At 38.8% G+C, this 20,561-nt stretch overlaps 1 long non-coding RNA gene across 1 annotated transcript; it reads right to left on the reverse strand.

The window, feature by feature from the left end:
- Window positions 1–1,772: 1,772 nt before the first annotated feature.
- On the reverse strand, window positions 1,773–19,381 carry LOC116233094 (uncharacterized). The gene is made up of 4 exons (XR_004167887.2): window positions 19,329–19,381; window positions 9,085–9,224; window positions 3,785–3,808; window positions 1,773–2,985 (listed from the first exon to the last, which is right to left on the reverse strand). It is a non-coding gene; the product is annotated as an uncharacterized LOC116233094 (long non-coding RNA).
- Between the last annotated feature and the right edge of the window lie 1,180 nt (window positions 19,382–20,561).

Genomic DNA, 20,561 nt, shown 5'->3' on the forward strand with positions numbered 1-20,561 from the left:
CCCCAGTGAAGATTTGCATTATTCCCATCCCACCATGGATTTTCAGGAGCAGAGTCTAGCACCTCCTTCTGCTTCCCCTCCTCAAGGTCTTGTTGAGAGGAGTGAGGTCACCTTTTGCCCCCTTCTTTTTCAGAACAGGCAGCCCAAGTGCCCCCAGCCTCTCCTCATAAGACACACCTTTCAGCCCTGTTACCAGCTTTACTGCCTTCTGGTTGCATTTAAGTATCTTAACATCCTTTTTATATCGTGGATAATGCTAACTCTTGCAACCACCTCTTTCAGTCCTCAGAAAGCATCGTACATTGAGACACTGAAGCTGCAAAGAGGAAGTTGTCAACCCCTTCCACTTCAAGTATTCATATACAGGTCCTGAAGCAGGCACTGCTGCAAGTGAGGAAGCAGCAACTTGGAATACCAAGAAACAAGACTTAGGGCGAGACTTTGTGCCAGCTCAGAGAATTAATTCAGTTATTCTGTTCACAGCTATGTACCTAATTTCCAATGTCCTGTGACAAATCAGGGTGTATGTTTAGCAGTCCAGTATCTCCACTGACAACTCCAAATCTAAGAACACAGAAAACAATGAAATCTCCACATCATTCTCCTCAAAGTAGCTAACTTTGGAATTTAGCAGCGGCATCTTCTCTCTCCACAAAGTGATTTCTTTCAGTGCCACACTAATTTTCGCCTATTTCTTTGTCTTCCACTGCTACATAATTCTCAAAAAAAAAAAAATTAGCAAGTACTCAATCATGACCCTACACAGAATAAACACTTTTGTAGCTGCAAATCTCCTTTGCAAAATGGTCAGCTTTTGTTTTTCAAATCACAGCAAGTGGCTGACTCGTACATCAGTTTCTATAAGCAATTTAAAAACAGACATTCATATCACAGAGTGGTGTTGTATGCATTCTATAATTGTGGAGCTTAGCTAAATTTATTTATATATGGATTCTGACAGTATCAATGTAGGTCATGTTTCTGGTAATATTATTCAAATACTGGTTTGTGCCTGTAAATTTGTCTGGTAAGGACAAATTGGAATTAGTTTTTCGTTTCTTTCCGATAATCTGTACATCAGAATCACATTTCCACAACCTCTGCTGATCACAAAGCATGAAAATGCTAGCAGAAGAATACTGTATTTTTGTACGTCATACTAATCAAAGACTGGTAGACAGAAGAAACAAGTCAAGGGATGCTATGAAGAAGGGCCAAGGAAGCTGGACTTATTCAGTATGGAAAAGGCTCCAGGGAGACCTGGTGAGGCCTTGGCACAGACTGCCCAGAGAAGCTGTGGGTGCCCTATCTCTGGAGGTGTCCAAAGTTAGGCTGCATGGGGCCCTGGACAGCCTGAGCTGGGGGGAAGTATCTGCCCATGGCAAGGGAGCAGCAATTGGATAAGCCTCAAGGTCCCTTCCAACCTTAGTCATTCTATGAGATTTATGAAGTATTCTTTAGAGGAAATAATTCCCACTGGTCAGAGAGCCCACATGGCTGTGTTCTGTTGATGCAGATGAGAGCTAACTCAAGAGAACTGACTGAATTATGCAAAAGAACTGAAAGCTGTAAAAGAATATTGCATAGATGATTAAAATAAAACCCAGGAAACTATGGTTGCAAGCACATTGAAAAATAGAACTGCTAGTTCAACCTACATGTGAGAATACCCAGTGCAGAGGCTGATCTCTAGTGAAAAAAACGTTGCAAATCATAGACAAATTAGTATGAATATTTATCAAATGTTTTAATTAAAATTATCAAGCTGTTAGCTTACGTTCCAAAAGAAAAATCAGAAGAGACAGCAACCATGAAGCAGAAACAGTGTAACAGAACAAAAACTCAGCTGGATCCCCCATCAGCAGCCAAAGAAAAAAATACGTCATGTGAGCATCCCACAGCCTTAATTCAATAATACTCAGAAAGCTTGCACATCCCAAAGGGTGCACGTTGCTTGAAAATGGAATTCATTAATGCTCAAGCTCAAAAATCAATACAGGAAACTCACTGAACCAAAAAGCATATGCCATGAGTCAAATTATCATTATAGATTGCTGTTTGCATATTTGTTTTCTTTTGTCAAGCCCAAGTAAACCATCTTATGTCAAATAGCTTTTGTTCTTGGAGAGCTCAACATTTAATTGGATATAATAAAATGCAAGAACTGATCAAAAGATGCCTTGCATCTTAATGCTGCAATGTGCTAAACTCTTTCTACTAGTCAACTTGAATAGAGAAGAGCCTCTTGTGCAGTATGACCCCTCCTTGCTGTGGATACCTCCTTTCCTAGGAGAGGACATCACCAAGATATAACTGCTTGCATCATTAATACAGCCTCAAGCAGTCATCAAAAAAGCCAAAATGAAATACAATATGGTTTACAATTTATGTGGCACAGGAAAATCCTGTAAAACATAAGATTTAACAAAAGACACATACAGTGAATTATTTTCTTGCATGTTCTAATATATTTTGGCAGTGGAAAACCACCATAACAACTACGTTTGCTGCCAATGTTTTCACATAAGAAACTATATTTATACTTCAACTTATCTGAAAACTGAATCTAAATGCAGTATTTGCTGATAAGATGATGACAGTTCCTTCTTGTCAAGCATGCTACAAATACATGACTACTACAGAGAACACATTAGACTACTAAAGAGACTAATTCAGAAATTTCATATATCAGGATTTCACTATAGACAGGTATGATGTAGAATTCTCAACTTGACAGACATTTTAAGTTACAAACTGTATTGATAAATAAGAACTTTTTCACCGAGATAATTAATAACAAATCTGTCAATAGTAGGCTGAAAAAGATATTATTCTGTACTACTAATGTTTACTTAATGGTGATTACAAGATATACAGTACTAATTCATTAATTCTAATGGATGTTGCAAATTCTCACTACAACAGTCTCAGCTCTGTGACACAATCTTGGAGCTGGGAGGAATCCATAAATGCTATCTTCTATTACTGTAAATAGAAAGACTTTCTTATGAGTTCAGTTTGATGGGCAGTCTGTTTGCAGATATATCCTACATAAATTATAGATGCAGAAGCCACGATTAATCAGCTGCTATAGTCTCATTAAAAAGTAACTGCACTGAAAGGTAAAAATAAATTTGCAGACAGATGCCTACTGCTTAAGCCTCACATTTTATTCCAGAAACAAAAGTGGTTCCATTATTAAAGAGTGCCAGTACAAAAGATTCTTAGAATGAGAAACTTTATCAGAAATGAAAATGTGGGATGTTATCCACTTTCTTTTCATTTTGTATTCAACTGCTAAGGAAAACATACTATCGTGTTTTGTTTGATTTCTGTGTCTCAAAGTAAATACCGTTCCAGATTCATAAACAGAATTCACAGATCATTTAAGGCAGAATCTGTAATAAGTTTCAACATCTTTAATTTTCTTCCATCTTCCTCTGAGCTCTGTAAAGGTTTTCATTCTGCAACTACTGGCTTTTAGATTGTATTCCAGACTAAGCATTTTATTCGCCATTCAATTATTTGGATATTTTTGCCATGATCATGAAAACTGTAAATTCTGGCTCTCAAACCCCAAGGCTATTAAGAGACTGGACAGCTAATATTTGATAACAGAGTTTGCTTTCTTCTATAATGCTTAATATGTTCTTGCCCTAGACCCTAAAGGGCTACAACTATATACCACCCATTTATAACACCCATCTTATGTGAATTTTCTACAAAGGAATAATATGAGTCAGCTCTTTCCCCTTCAACAAAAAGTTCTAAAGAAGTTCCTTACCTCCACCAATCCAGAAAGACAGACCTGTGTAGTTAAAGAGCAAAGCGAGTATTAATGATACAGCACTTTTTCTTCTTGTTGCCAGAGAAACTTGGCATAAGCATACCAGTTTTAAACAATTCATCTTGATTTAAACTTATTAAAATTGCTTGTTATGCCTCTCGGTTGTTTGGAGAGGGTTTCCTCTGTTGTATCTTTACTTATATTATTGCCTCAAAGTACCTACACAGGCTTTTAGAGCATTTAAAGACAGTTTCAACTACACATACATGTTGTCAGAAAGACTTTTATAATAACAACCTTTATCAATGAGACCAATTATGATTTGCAACTAGCTTTCTGGGCTTTTACAAGCAATACCTTCTATTTTGCTTTAACAATTTTAAAAGAAAGCCAGCACTATAACATCTTGATGTTATGTTAAAAAAAAAAAAAACCCTTAAAAAGAAACCAGAGAAAACAGATTGCATCAGATCACCCAAAGGCCAGCAAAGATCACAGAATGACTAGGATTGGAAGGGACCTCATGAACCTCCAACCCCCCTGCCACACGCAGGGCCACCAACCTCCTCATTTAATGCTAGCTAGACCAGACTGCCCAGGGCCCCATCCAATCTGGCCTTGAACACCTCCAGGAATGGGGCATCCACAACCTCTCTGGGCAGCCTGTTCCAGTACCTCACCATTCTCTCTGTGAAAGAATTTCTCCCCCTGATGTCCAACCTGAATCTCCCCTCCCTCAACTTAAAACCATTTCCCCTCATCCTGCAGTTATCTACCCTCTCAAAGAGTTGATTCCCCTCCCCTCTGTAGGCTCCCTTTAGGTACTGAAATGCTGCAATGAGGTCACCCTGCAGCCTTCTTTTCTCCAGGCTGAACAAGCCCAGCTCCTTCAGCCTGTCCTCATAGGGGAGGTGCTCCAGTCCCCTGATCATCTTTGTGGCCCTCCTTGTGACCCTCTCCAACAGCTCCCTGTCTTTTTTGTACTGGGGGCTTCACATTTGGATGTGGTATTCCAGATGGGGCCTCACAAGAGCAGAGTAGAGGAGAACAATCACCTCCCTGTCCCTGCTGGCCACCCCTCTTTTGATGGAGCCCAGGATACCACTTGCCTTCTGAGCTGCAAGGCCACACTGCTGGCTCATATTAAGTTTTTCATCTGTCAAGAATAGTGTCCCATCTCCTGAGTTTGGGGACAGATCTTAAACCCCTAGTCTATAGTTACAGGGCTGTGGTTATAAATCATTTGCAAAGTAAATAAAATTCACATTTACCATCTAAGTCTCAAAGCTGATGGGACAACTCATATTTCAACTGCAAATGACTACCCATACACCTCCATTGGGTTAGTACCTGTTCTACAGAGAAGCAATCTGAATTAGTGTAACAACATTAATGCAGCAATTTTTGGTATTTTAAGTCCAGAATGAAATTACATTTTGCTGAAAGCTAACACCAATGCCATTTAGTAAAATGCTAAGCATGTATTAGAACATTTGCTCGATTGTCATTGATTTTATTTCTTTTCATTCCTAACTTACTTTTGATGACCACCTCATAATAAGCTAGATAAAGAGAAACATTTCTGTTTATCAAGCAAATCCTTACATGCCTTCCTTCTCCAACATTATGAAATTAAAGCCAGGGAGTGAATGCTATGGGCAAACTGGTAAAATGTGTTTATTTCCTCTGGAGAAAAAACGTCAGCAGAAAAGTTAACTACATGCACACATATTAGAAAGCATTAACATGGCTTGCAATTCTAGAACTGTTTAAAAAACTGCCTTTGGTACTCATGAACTACTTGCTTCTGAATATATATGTATGTGGATATATGCATATCTTCACTTTCCTAGCAATAAAGCTAAATAAATGAAGTCTAATTTTATAAATAGATCAGAAAGCCATCCATTGCATTTCTTCACAGCGTAAAGAGAAGTCACTGCATGAAGAAGAGATGCTAGAATCATCTCCCAATTTTCAAAACCTTTTGTATATCACAATACCTGGCTATTTCTCTCACAAAGCTGTCAACCATCAGCCCCAACAGGCAGGAGGAGGACCAAGGAGACTGATGCTGAGCTTCAATCAGTTCACAAAGCTATTCACTCAATCCATCTGAAAAAAGAACTGGCAGTAACTCATCCAGTACTGGTTGCTCTTCATTTCACAGTTGGTGAAAGGAGCAGCCAAGGAGAAAAGCCCTAAAAAGGCAGAATACTGTTCTGATAGAAGGAAAGCAGCCCTGCTCTCCTACCATGCAACCCTCCACAGCACAGCAACCTCCAAAGGCCTTGACTGGGGAGAGCCTTGAATGCAGGTTGCCTGCTCACCAGGATAGTGTTTTTATAACCTCTGGACACTGCTGACAGCCATCTACAGCAGCACTTCTTGAGCTCATTGAATAGCAAGTGTAAGGTAAAACCACTGTTGGGATATTTTACTGCTACGGTAGAGTGATGGACTCAATATCAGCAAATGGAAGAGAGAAAGAAAATTTGTTTGCTTGTTTTTTGCTGGAACAATCTACTCAGCAAGCCTCAGAGTCACAAGGAACAATACAAAGCAGCATTTAAATGCCAAAGCAAATGCTACCTTTCCCAGTTTTCAAGCATCACAGGTACTCCAGACCACTTACCTAATAATGACAGAATTACATGGGACCTACAACACAGCAAGGTAAATGGCACATAGGAACCAAGCCATGAACTAAAAGTCAGGTGTCTATAAATCTACAGCAGATGAATTTAGCAGCCATGCACTTGGTTACAATCCCACCTCTCAAACTGTTCCCAGACATTCCATGTTCTGGGCTTGCATTGCTGCAGGCACACGTGCAGGCATGTGACATCCATGTGAAAGTTAACCCCACTAAAATTCACAGCACTAATGGCATGATTAGCTTTTGTTTTTAATTAAATCAAAGCCAGCCCTTGATATGGACTGTTGCAGGCAGCTGATATTAGAAGAATTTCCTTCAGTAATTTCTAGGCAAGCAAAAAAGATGTCAGACATTATCAACACATGATGAAAAACATGAAATCCTCTCATATGAAAAATAAAAAGTGGAATACAGAAAGAGTTTTTGAATTAGGCCCACTCATATCATTAGCCTTAATGCCGCAAGAGATCTTGTGTGCAGTAGCTTTGTACTTCTACATGACAAACTCTTTCTGTGTCTCTTGCAGCTTACAAGAAAATAAACTTCTAAACACCTGAATGTTTTCTGAATTAGCAAGTGCACATTCCTGAGTTATTTTTAACGGGAAAATGAAAACAATCCCAGTTGTTGTCAGCACCAGTCTTCAGAACTGTAGACTAAGAAGTTTTGTGCACCAAAGGCATTTTCAGCTCATGTAGTTCAAAGATGTAAGGTCTGCTCTGCTTTCATGGCAGGCAGGCAAAACCTTTCCACTGATTTTAATGGAACTTGAATTTAGTCCACAGAGAGACAAACTGACGCTTTTTAGCACTATTAGCAATAGCATCTGCCACTATATTTCTTATGAAAAGAAAGGCTATGCAATACCTTTGAGATATCTGCAACAAGCTGTTAACATGCAAGCTTTCAATCTCTACTGGAATACTGTTTGCAATTTCAAAGTTAAAGCCAGTAACATATGCAAGTTCAACCTTAATACCATGGTACTCATTGAAGATGTTCCTAGATGTCAAAATAAGCATGTACCTGTTAAAACTCTTATTACAAATGCAGCCACTCAAATTCAAATGCTGCTAATTAAAGAAAAATGTCTGGAGTGCATTTAATGCTAGGAAGGATAAATGGAAATGCAAGAGCGGTGTTTTTTTTCTGAAACTCAAGCTATGTTTATTTGAGCACAACTGGTTTGGGGATGGAAGTGATATAGTATTAATCAGAACAAAAAAGTACTATTGATATAGCGCTGATGGTCTAATCACAATCCACAGAGGTGAAGACAAAACTCAAACACGACACCTACCATTTATTTGTCAGAGCCTTACCCCAGTAATTACTAGCAGAATTTGTTCTAACCCACAGGCATCATGCATCTCTCAGAAGATTGCATTTACTCCAATATCTGCTTATAGAGTCTATCAAAATGCAAGTCTTTTATGTCTGACTTTTCACAAATTGCATTTGTTTTAGGATTAAAATGGGGAATTATTCTGTCCTTAGATTAAAGGGTTTATTTGACACTTGGCTTTCTCACCATAACACTCTGCAACATTTAGGCAGTAATGACTCGCATTGTACAATCTTCTCAAGCCCTGTAAAGCTTGAGTTGAGTCAATCTCAAATTGAGAATACACAATAACATTTAACTACACAGCATATCATATATGCTATCTAAATTGCAAAGTATACAACATGTCACTACAACATTGTCCATGAGAAAAAACCTAACGGATGTCTTTTTTGTGGGGTTTGTGGTTGTTTTTTTTTGTTTTTTTTTTTTTTTTTTACTTCCCAGAGACTGTACAGCCACAGTTTGACTGTAACAGAATAAAAATAAAGGAAGAGTGATCAAAGAAGTGCAAAGGTACCTCTTGTCCAGGAAGTTACAATCTCACAAGATACCTGTGAGTTATTCTAGAAAAGCTAAAATAAAATGCTCAACTATCTGCCCAGATTAGAATAAAGACACAGTGGGTTTGTGATTTTTATTTGCTTCCCCTTCTCCCCCTCCCCCCTTTTATAGCAATAATTACATGAGGAAGTGGGAATTCTCAGGACTTCCTTTAGGTACGTGTGATCTACCACGATGTGAAGCTGTAGCTTGCCTCAATGCATCTACCTTTCCCTGCAACTTCTTACCTTCACTCTCTCTACCATCATCGATGTTCAGACTTAACTAATTTACATTCTCTAAAAGAAGTACAGTAAACAAGCTTTGAGAAGGAAAGAAAAATGTCGAGCTTCCTCATAAGGAGTCTTTATCTCAAGATTAGAGCATCCATCTGCCTTCTATATCCGACCAAGTTTCAGCTAGCAAGTGCATGCTGGGCATGCTTCTGCATTACCATTGCTGTAGCCATCATTTCCCCTGAACTTGAACTGCATATTATTGTCTCTGTATTTTGCTTTGAATTGAGGCAAAAATATGTATCACCTTTCATTTTGACCTGATCTTAACCTTGATCTAGATCAAGCACTAAGAAAATGCTTTTTGTTTCACCTGCAAGGATCACGTGCTTTTATTGTTCCCAGCAGACTTCTGTAGCATAACTGTGACTACAAAACATATAACCAGAAAAAAAAAAAGGCCAACAGGGTGATTCTGCATGTTCAAGATAGCTTCTGTCTCCAGTTGACTTACCAGAAACCAGATGTCACTGCATGCACTCTTTCCCACCTTGAAAATGAAGCAGCTTTGGGGTTGACCAGCAGGAGCTGTCACTGCTTGCAAAGGCAGTATTTCTGCAGTATGGATCTTTATGTTGTTTGGCAAGAAGGTCTCTAAAGAAAACAACAGAAAGACAAATTTTTGTCAGCTGTGATTTCAGCAGACAGTAAAAAGGGTACATTATACCATCAATAATGGGCTTAAGGTGGTTCTGCACTTTAACCTATGCACAGAAGTACGGAATGGCAACGAGAAACTGAAAACATAAAACCTAGACAGAAATAAGAATTAGGACAGAAATTCAGCACTCTTCTCATTCAAGACATTCTTGTGTATTCTTATGAGATCTTCTCTACAAATGGCTTCCAGATTTCAAAAGATAGAGCTATTAAAAAATCTGCTCTCTGGATAGGCTACCCTTATGAACAGTTTCCTGTCACTGGATTTATGTGTGTGCAGAATTGCTTGCTCTGAGAACATTTTCATGTAATTATGTAAAAGTGACTGGCTAAAAAGCCTGTGGACTCAATATTCCTCTGCCTCATACTTTTCATGGTTGCCAAGGTCTGGTGCCCAACAAAAGCAATGGAAAGATTTCCAACATTCTTAATGGGCTTTGGTTTGGGCTTCAGCCTCTCCCTTACAGAATGTAAATCTCACTTGAATCATACTGGCAGCCTTTTAAATTGACTGTACATAAACTGGAGAATAAAATTCCCTAGTCTTTAAAGTCAGCTCTTATACACGAGATGGCTTTGGAAATATGTTTGCTGTGCAAGTATTTAGTGCCTGTGAGTCATTTTACCAAGCTAACAGGAACAGGGAGGTTTATCAGGATGCAACAACAAGGGAAGCAAAGCCAGTCACTCCATGAGAACTTATCTTCCCAAGGCAGCTGGCTACCACCCCTTTCCCCTGCACAAGGCAGACGGGAACAAGATGCCTATCTGCAAGATACATAAGTAAATGGTTAATACACCAAGCAATGGGAAAAATAAAGATGAAAGGATGAAAGGTAAAAGGTGGAGAGACAGTAAAGAATCAGAAATCAGTGTTGAATGTAAAAGACCTTATGGGAACGCTTTAGAACAAACAGTATGTTAGAAGCCACATACACTATCAGCATTATCAGCATATTATCTAAATAAGATGCTATACGCTCCAGTACTTGAACACAAGATTCTCCTAAAAGACATCTTGAAACATTGCTCATTCCCTTTTAACAATATCTATAGTCTGAAATTAAGGAGAAATTTAAAGTATCACAAGATTATCATTTTTTCTACATCCTCACTCCCACCTCATTTCAGAGGTAAAGAGCAAATCCCTAAAACTAGACATCTGACTTGTTGCATCACAATACAGGTTGCAATTCAACAGCAGTTAAAAGTATAAAGATCGCACAAAAATCCTGAAAAATATCAAAAGATCTAGACATGTAGCAATTTGTCTGTTCAGAGAACCATCATTTAACTCATTGTTATCCTTAGAGTACAATGTAGTGAAACTTTGGGCAGGTACCCTCATCACAGAACAAGCTGAACAAGTCAGCTAATCAACTGTAAAGAATAAAATATTCTCAGTAAGAGAAAACACCACCACAGCTCAACATTTAACAGTTATCAGAAGCACTGGTCACATTTGCAAGGGGGAAAGGAGAGTCCAGTATTCTACAGATCAGCAAGAGGCATTTTATTATAGGGGAAATTTTAAAATGGACTACCAGGTTAGGAGATCAACTGGAGGATAAGAATCAAATAGCAGAGAGGAAAGTTACACAACACTATATAATAGAGCAAGTTCTCATCTACAAAACACTCTCAGAATAGTCACCACCCTTAGCTATGCATTTTCACCAGTGACAAGAGCTGCATGCTATCCTTGTAAAAGTCTTCACCAGAGGAGATGACCCCCATTTGCTATCACCACTGCTGAAATGCTCCACTCACTGCCTCACTGTACACATATCCAGTGTTTGGGCTCCTTAAACAATCAGTAAGTATCAATATGTACTCTCTCCTCCCCTCCCCCCCCAATAAAGGAATTCAATCCCACATTTTTGCTTCATACACACTTCCATGTCAGATGCCATTTTGTCAGATTGACCCTCTGCTACCATTTGTCACATGGCAACAACATGTAAAAGACTCTTGGTGGGAAGGTTCAACCTCTACTGCCATCCCACCAATATCTGCCTCTGACATCATGTGCTAACATATTAAAATAGGGGGAATTACTTTTGGAGTAGTCCTCATACATACCATACAAAAATTAGTAAAGCTCTGAAGACAATTTAAAAGCAAACACTTTGAGAAGACCTGTCTTACTTAGATTTCATGCATTAAGTTACAGTTTTGCAGTACTCATTCCTTGGCTTCAATACAGAATAGCATAAACTCGAGCATACTTTAGTTACAAGAGTAACAACCTCCAGAATATGCACTCAACCACAATGACCATTCTCATTATTAGCTGTTAGGTACATTGATTTTCTTATTTTTAAAATAGAGTTCTTTCCCACTTTAAAGGAGAGAATGGCTATCGTGACATTTTTCAACAAGGTAAAAATGTGTATGAAATCTCATATCAGCTAATTCAACTTTCTGCAAGCTCTCAGATTGGAAGGCACAAAACCTTACACTTTCCATACCTGTCCCTAAGAACACAGAGTTTTAAGGTGATCTCTTAGAACGAGAGTCAAATTTCCTGTTGCCTTTTTCCCTGGGAACTAATTTCTTGCCTTGAGATACATTCAATGGAACTGAAGGCATCTACTATAAAGCCTGATGCCATTACTCTGACCTCTACTTTGTCTCAGCTGGACTTAGACACAAAGAAATAGCTGTTGCTTAAGGCTACCTCTTGCTTCACGACTTCCAGATTATCCAGATTAGAGCAAGATTTGGAGTGCAATGAGTTCTCTTTTGTTCAAATTAGTAAAAAAAACTATTGTTTCCTTGTGAGATTTTGTATCTCCTTTCTTACAGTAAAAACAAAAAAAAAAAACAACAACTCCAGAACATGTGGGTTTAGTTCTAAATCTCATTAAGAAAATTCTTCAGCTGGCTAAGATGCTTTCAGATCCATCAAAATGGCCACAATTAAAACTCCTGACCCAAACAAGATTATGGCTGGTCCAGATAACAGGAGTTTGATAAAGTCCAGATCCAAGAGCTGTTTCTTCTGGCAATTTCACTAGGACAGTTCACAAAAATATTAAGAGATTTCATTTTTCTCAGATTATATATTTAATGTCTCTGGACCTCCAGAGTCCTAAATGGTGATATTAGTGAGTGCAACAGGAGCAGCAGACTAGAGGTGTCATTTTCAGCAGTGACAAAAACCTAACATTATGACAATAGTTAGCTGCTGTTCCTGGATTTTAACCCTTAACGAGTTAGCACCATGCCCCTTTCCATAGTTTCAAGTCAATGCAGATCATGCTAAAAACAACAAAAAATAAACCAAAAAAAAAGACAAATCCTACTTTGCTCTTAAGGAATAGTAACACACACACTGCAAAAAGTGGGATCTGGTTATTACTCTTCTCTCGATGTCAGTGAGACCTCAGCTGGAGTCTGCTCTGTATTAAGTAGGAAAGAGGGTAGAGGCAGGAACAAGAACTGATAAGCAGCTTTGAATGAAGTGGCACTAGTCATGAAAGAGCATTGAAGAATTTGATCTGATGGTCTACAGAGCAATAGCTAGAAAGGAATGCAATCAAGATGTTTCAGTAGGTAGGATATCCATTGCTCCCCATATGTTATGAATGGGAAAGGACTAATGCAATTTAGATGCAGCACTCTACATAGCTATGTATTAAGTGGACCAGGCTGCCAACCAAGCCTTTTCCAATAGAAATATCAGCAAAAGGTTGGGCAAATGTCTATCAGCCAGTAGCTGTGTCACAGCTCCATACTTGGGACACAGAATAGCCTTTCAAAGCCTCTTCCTATGGCAGAGAATTGCAACATTTACTGCAATTCTTCCTTACATTTTCAGAAGGTAAGCTCCCCTTCCCTCAAGTTCCCAAAGAGCATCTTAATAGCTCCAGAAGTAATAGATATAACACATGTATAACACGTATATAGATATAGCACATGTATTCTAAATAATTTAGAGTCATAGAATCATTAAGGTTGGAAAAGACCATTAAGATAATCTAGTCCAACTTGCCCATGGTTGAACAGTTGTGGCTGAAGCTTAATGAAGAAATTTGCCATTGTAAGTTTGATTGCTTACTACAACATGTTTTGAAGCAACATGGAAGAAAAAATACGAATTCAAAATTACTTGGAATAAGTCATTTACAAGGAGGAATTCAAAAAGCCTGTATCCCGTGGAGCCTGGATTTTCACATGTTGAAATCTAAGTTTACCTGAGTGTTTTTTTTTAATATCTTGAGATGATGCTTACTGGGGTAGAGAAGAGCATCAAGCCTTACTCCTGCTAATACTGACAGATCTCATCTTAAATTCACTATGCTGTTAGGATCAATAGTTCCTTGCTCAGCATCTCTCTAACAGAGCAGCTGAAATAATGGAGAACCTTTGAAGAGTGGCATCCCTCTCAGCCTTTCCAAAATGAAGGCAGAAGCACAGTAAGCCATTTATATTTATTACTACTTTTCTGTGTGTAGCATTTTATCCTTCATAGGATACATTAGTCTATTTTAATTAAAGTGTTTTGTTGTAGTTTATATGATGTATTGTCACATACACTGCCACCCTTCTGCCACAGTTTTTAAGAGTTCTGTGAAATCAATCTGATCAGTGACACATCAAAATTTTCCAATAGGTCAGCAGTGTTTATAACAGGCATTAATCTCAACAAGCATTATAATATCATCTCATTAAAAAAATGAGTGAAAATCAAGTAGCATGATGAAAGTACAGACTTCTCATGTATTTGAGATGAGTAAATATATCTCCCATTCAAGACAATGAGAATACCATTACGGAAAAAAGGAAATGTGTAGGGAACCTGCTTTGGCAGAGGGGTTGGACCTGATGATCTCTGGAGGTCCCTGCCAACCCGTACAATTCTGTGAAATAGGATTTGATTTATGATGGGTAACAACAAAAGACATAACTGGAGATGTAATACTGCCCCTTAGTCTCAAAACAGAGCTGGACACTACCATGCTGGATACTTTACTAACATTATAAGGTTACAGTCCCTGATCCAGAGACTTTTCATGGTAACTGTAGAAACACAGACCACAAATGAATCTACTAAACAGATGGCAGCTATCAGAGCAACGGGTGATGGGCAAATCTACAGCATTACGAAATACTGAAGTATTTTCAGTTCTACTTAAAGGATAGCCTTTAAGTACAAACTCACAGGCTACAAGGATAAGTAACAGCCTGTCCCTTCTACAACTGGTAGGAGGAGGCAATGCTCCTCCAGTGAGCCCTGTGGACCACTGACCCAAAGCAGAGACACGTAAAGGTGAAATAAGGGCAGAGGCACAAGCACAGTGCCACAAGCACAAAAACAGAACAGCAAGCACAAGTAAGTTTTTCTCTGCCTCTTATATCTGCAGATGCGGCAGGCACAGTGTCACCCCACCCTCAGCACAGCACAATCTTTCGCACATAAGCTCAACTTCCTTTCCTTTTTCCCAGGACTTTTTTTAAAATCAAATATTCACAGACTTTGTTAGCAAGCAAATAGAAGAAACATCAGACTTTCAAACGAAGAAAGACACAACGTTAAAAACAGCTGAACTCCAGCCACTTATCCACTAAGGACAGGGTTGCTGGTTACTGCAATCCCAGGGGACTTGCTTCCTGGGAGAAGCAATCTTTTCCTGCCTGGTGACTGCGCTCTTGGACTTCTTGTGGGGAAAAAAAAAAAAAATCAAGAAGTTTCAATGTTGTTCATATCTGTTCTGACACACATATATGCCTGCACCTGACATACACTAACACAAATGAGTTCACATTGTATTTCAGTCAACAGAATTTAAACGTGACTATACAAAATCCGCATGGCAACTAATGAAAATACAAGCCATTTTCAGAGCTTACTTTCTTCTGTGTTTACAGCCTCTTTGTATCCTGAGTGCCTTTGTGGCTGGGTGGAGGAGAAGGGCATAATTAAACTTTAAACTTTTCTTTATTAATTTCAGTTAATAGTTCCACAGAGAGGAAAAGTGATCTTTTCTGGAATGACTGTAATTTATTGCCTTCTCACTCTGATGCTGCCTACCGTGAGGGGAAAGCTGTAAAATAATGTGCGTGATCAGACTTCTACCTGAACCTCAGGGCACACAGAAACATCCTTCCCTCCTCCCCCCCCAGACTCCCAGAAACAACCTCTCGTCTTATAGGCAAGCAGCACATACCTCTGGGTCCTCACAGTTCAATTAATTTCCATTTTCCCAGTCTAATGAACATTTCTCTCTGACCACTTATGTGATCACCTAAGAGAAGCTTTGACATACAAGATATCACCCAAATACAGCATTAGTTTATTCATTTTGAACTTCCATTCTTGAAGTCTGCAGCTCAGACCAAGTCAATAATACAGCTGAGCTCTTAGAAAACAGGTCTTCCCTCAGCAAAAATTGCCACTATAATTGGTGTCACTCATGCTGGCACAAAAGAATCAAGAAAAATAAGAGGTGGCAAAGCTTAGCACATCACCTAGTGTACTCCTCTGCAAGTTTGTTATTGTTCTCTACGCTTCTTCCACACAATGTGACAAGACTTGTTTAAAAATGCCCAAAGCAATTAAGTTTGAACGTCTTCCCTTGGGAGACAATCCCAGGTTGTAAGAGATTTCACTGTCTGGATGAGTTCCCTGATATTAAATCTAAATTTCTCTTCTTAATAATTTCCTCTCATTATTTTTTTTCTTCATACCCATTGTCAAACTCTTCCTCTTCATGCAGTGCTACATCCTTCCATTAGATAAAAGCACCATCTCCTATTCTTTCCTAATTTAACTGCCACATTTTCCACTTCATTTTTGTGCCTCTTGGCAACAGAGCCAAGAAATGAATTTAGCTTAATTTTAAGTCTCTACACCCATTAGCACAATGTGGGGAGATGATTTGTGCTGCTGTTATGCACTTATGTTGCCAGTTTGGAGGCCAGTGTGAACACAGTAATTTACCTACATAGTTGTAAAGAGACTCCTTAAAATCATAGAAATATTTATTTTCAAACCCTTTCCTGAAACCATGAGTCAGATCACTATGGGGCATACTGCAAATTTCATCTTTTTGTAGAGCAGGGAAATTATGGGAGAGGAGGACAAAGCCACAAAGAGCTACAGCAGCATTGAAGGCAACTCTAGATTTCACGCTCACCTGATTTGCCTTGTGTACATAATATGCTTTCATTCAGAATCTGCTTAATGTTTAAAAATACATAACACTATCAATAGTAGCTCTTTAATCATTTTCAGTATCCAATATAATACCTAGCCAAAAAAAATCACTAAAGTTTTTGGTGGTTGATAAATAGTACATGATACATTTAGATAAAGAACACTCATTTAATGCTCATTCTAAAAGATAGTAAACATAACAAAAAGTAAATGAGGGCATTTGCATTCTGAATTCAGCAGAGGATCAGCTACACATCTAGCAGTCAAGCTCATAAGCACGCCCTTGATGACAAAAAGAATACATTTGTGTACCTTGAAGAGGCCTGCTAGAAGATCTGATGATCTTGGTTTTGACAGCTGTAATTCAACAATAGTTTTGTAAACAGTTGAAACACCCCAGACGAGATAAACATTGTACCTGATTGCTGAGGACATAATCAGTGGATGTAAATAGATAACAAATAGGACATAATCTCAAGAACTATGCTTCTATGACTATACTGGAGCAAGATCTTGTATATTACATCAAAAGACAATTCTCAGAACGTCAGAAAAAATAGCAAAAGAGTGCATCTTAGTGTAAGATGGCAAAATAACAGCAGGTGCTGGTGCTGAGAGCAGACCATAATTAAGAGCAAAGAGCACATGGGTTCCATAATGCTGACATTCCCCACCAGCTAAAGGGCCACTTACAGCCACCTGGGGCAGACCACATTCCCAGTCTCAGCTGAGTTCTCAGCAAATTCTTTGTTCAAAAGAGGGTCAAATCCCCTGACTGTTACATAGCAGTGTGAGTGATAAGACTATCTTTCTTTCCCACTCATAGTACAACTGCAAGAGTCAGGCATGGTCCCGCTTTTAAAATGTGAAAAAATGCAGTGTCAGTACTAGGATATTGATTTAGGTTATATTGTGTTACAGAGCAGGCATAAAGCTTGATTCTCAGAAATGCTGCTGTAATATCAAGTTTGGAAAATAACCTCATAAAGATTTCAAATATACATAATAAGTAGCACACGTTATTTTTCTTCTTGTTCATCAGCTCCAACTGAAGTTAGCAGGAGGCATTTCCTGGCACTGAAAACATTACATCTCAAGTGTCTATTGTGTTAAAGCACTGCAGTTCATGGTATCACACTTAAATCTGTAGTATTCTGTTCAGGTGTAGCTCTATTCACATCCTACATTCTCCATGCAAAGTGATAAATCACTCACTGCATAATGGTATATGGCTAACTCTAAAAGCACTGCTCCCTCCCGTGCAACCCAGCAAACATTTATTTTTGCCATGAATAATAGAAGTTGGTTGGTTTTGCTTTGATTTGACAATGCAGGGTCTCTGCAGTTTTCCTAGATTGCTTCAGCCTCATCTGAATTTAACATGTTTTAGCAGTTGTCTAGTGGGTTGAGTGATGGTTACCTAACCTATTTTATCTCAAATTCTACAAATACAAAAATAGTATTTGGCACAAGTCTGACAAACCTAGCTGGGCCCAGCATAAGAAGCAATAGACTTTTACTCTATTTGATGCTGGAATGGAAGCTCCAAACTTGAGTGGGAAATCATTAAGAAGATAACAAACTGTAATGAGAAGTGCATAAAAATGAAACCAAACGTTCTTATGAGCAAGGGTGTCTCCACAATATTTGCTGTATATCTCCTGATGAAGACCTCAGCAAGCCCATGACCTGTTACAGCCCCATTTCTACTCTGCTGCTAATAGGCTGAGATCGTCAACCACAGGGCCCAGGGCAACATAGAAAGGGGGGCACAGCACTGGGGAAAATGGATAGAGTAGTGAGGACTTCATACAACTACATAACTGTACTATTAATGAGGTTTCTCTGTATTTGTGTGATAATTTTTAACACATAGGAACATTAAGCGTACTACAATTAAATACTTCTCTTCATATATGGTTTGTGCCTCTTTTAAAGTTGATCCCACTACACACATTTATATATATGCCATTATTTTTTTTCCTAATGTTGACTCTGGAAAACTTAGTTGCCTCGTAAAACATGTATTGCTTGCTTTTCAAAAAAAATGCAAGTTTGTGTTTATGATAACAAAGGAAGCTTCACCAAATTTGCCCTACTGCACTGTGCTGCAAGACTTTGTGCATCATGTTTCTCATAAATATAATTACATATAATGGATATACACATAACAAATACCAGAAGAATCAAACTTGCAGGTTTTTCTAAATGAGTATTTAATAAATTTTAAATTTGACTACAGCACAACATGGTCCCTTGCTAGAGCTGCAATACCTCAGGAAAGCTTCCTGGCAAACCGAGTCATTCCTCATGAATGTAGCATGATCTTAATCACAGCTAACAGATAAATTAAAAGCGTCAAAGTTAGGGCAGCAGGGTAAGCGAATACATGGGAAAAGAGTAATAACAAAGAACAGCAGGAACTGAAAAATATGTTTCCTTACATTAGAAATTTTTCCCCGCTCTCTCAGTTTTTGTGCTTTAATCCTCCTGAAGCAACCTGCACGTGCCTTGTTCAGCAGATAGATAGATGCTGTTAGAGGCATGCTAAGCTGGCATTCAACTACATAATGGTGTACAAGCAAGGAAGGGCACCGTGAAGCCAGGAGTACCTCATAATAGTGCCGTTCACTGAGTGGTTTCCTTTAACATCATCTACTTAATCTAAAGAAAATCTGAGCCTTGGAGGCAATACTTAGATACTATTCCCTCTGTGGAAGTTTGGAAAGCCACAACTCGTGCACTTCCCTTTTCTTGCACTGTTTCAGAAATTGGTTGAGAAATTGAAAGAAGGTAGGCATAAGCAACAAATACAGCAGCTTTAAAACCAAGAAAGGTAGCACTCACAATCCAGTAATAAAGAAGAAATTGCTTACCTCTTTCTGAGGATTGGAGCTTGCCAAACTCTCCAGAAAAGTCTATCTCTAAGCTGTCAGCCCTTAAATGAAGTTAAGGGGCACAGGTGAATTGCTTCCACCTGTGCTCCCAGGGCTGGCTACACCCCCTTCACCAGGTGCTCAATCACTGGTTCAGGCCGTGACCTAACAGTTCCCATACAGTAAGATAAATTAGAGATCCCCTAGACTCTTGCTTGTAAAGAAATCTTGCACACCAGGATGACTACTGCTGAATATCTGGCAGGGAAAATTTGCTGAATAGAGCAGGTCAATGCAACCCCCAGACTCACTCAGACTGCCCAGGACCACGTCACCTATAGTAACTCCAAGCCCAAACCAGGGTTAATTTCCAAGGTAGAGCAGGTTGTTCAGGGCCTTCTACAGAGCGGTTTGGAAACTCCCCAGAACTGGAAATCCCACATCATTTCTAAGCAACCTTTTCCAGAGCTAAACTGTGGTAGGATTTTTTCCTCAATGTACATAAATAAAATCAGACTTGTCTTCCCTCATCAGTACCCTTAGCTTTTTCTTTAGAAAGTGATTGCCTTGCTAGTTTATCACCAATGCAAACAGAAGAGGATAGTTGTCATTCTTAATCTTTAGGACCTCCATACTATAATCTCCTAGGCAGATCTGGATGATCATACCTGTTTTATCAGTTATTCTGAATGCAATAAGGAAATCTCTAGAACAGGAATAATGTTAATACAGAAAGAATAATTGTTGCTTACATTTGTGGTTGTCCATTACCTCAAAATCACTTTTAACTCAGATAAGATGAAAACATGAGTTAAACAAGTAAAAGTTTGCAAAATGTAAAGTAGAGAAACATTTATAGAGATGGAGATATGCAAATTAACCATGGACATTAATTGAAGATAGCGTGCAAAGTGGTTTATGTGTATTTAGGTTCCTTACAATCTCAGGGCAAAGACCCAGATCCATCTTTGTGTATTGTTTCCATGGGGAAGGATCTGCCATGAATGGGACATGTTTTCCTCTGGAACCCAGATCTAGCTGTATGCATCATTCACTTCCAAAGTTTTCCCCTTTCCCCCCTCCAATTTTTACCCAATTGAAATGAAGTCATACAGGGATGGTAACCATTCTGGCAGATGTTATTAGCTTCTCCTCTAGCTCAGGTGGTATTTTTGCAATTATTAATGTCTTAATACAGCTGTGGCTCACTAGAAGCTTAGATGCCTTCCTAAG

Source organism: Phasianus colchicus, chromosome 2, assembly GCF_987193195.1.
Source record: "Phasianus colchicus chromosome 2, bPhaCol1.hap1.1, whole genome shotgun sequence".
NCBI lineage: Eukaryota > Metazoa > Chordata > Aves > Galliformes > Phasianidae > Phasianus > Phasianus colchicus.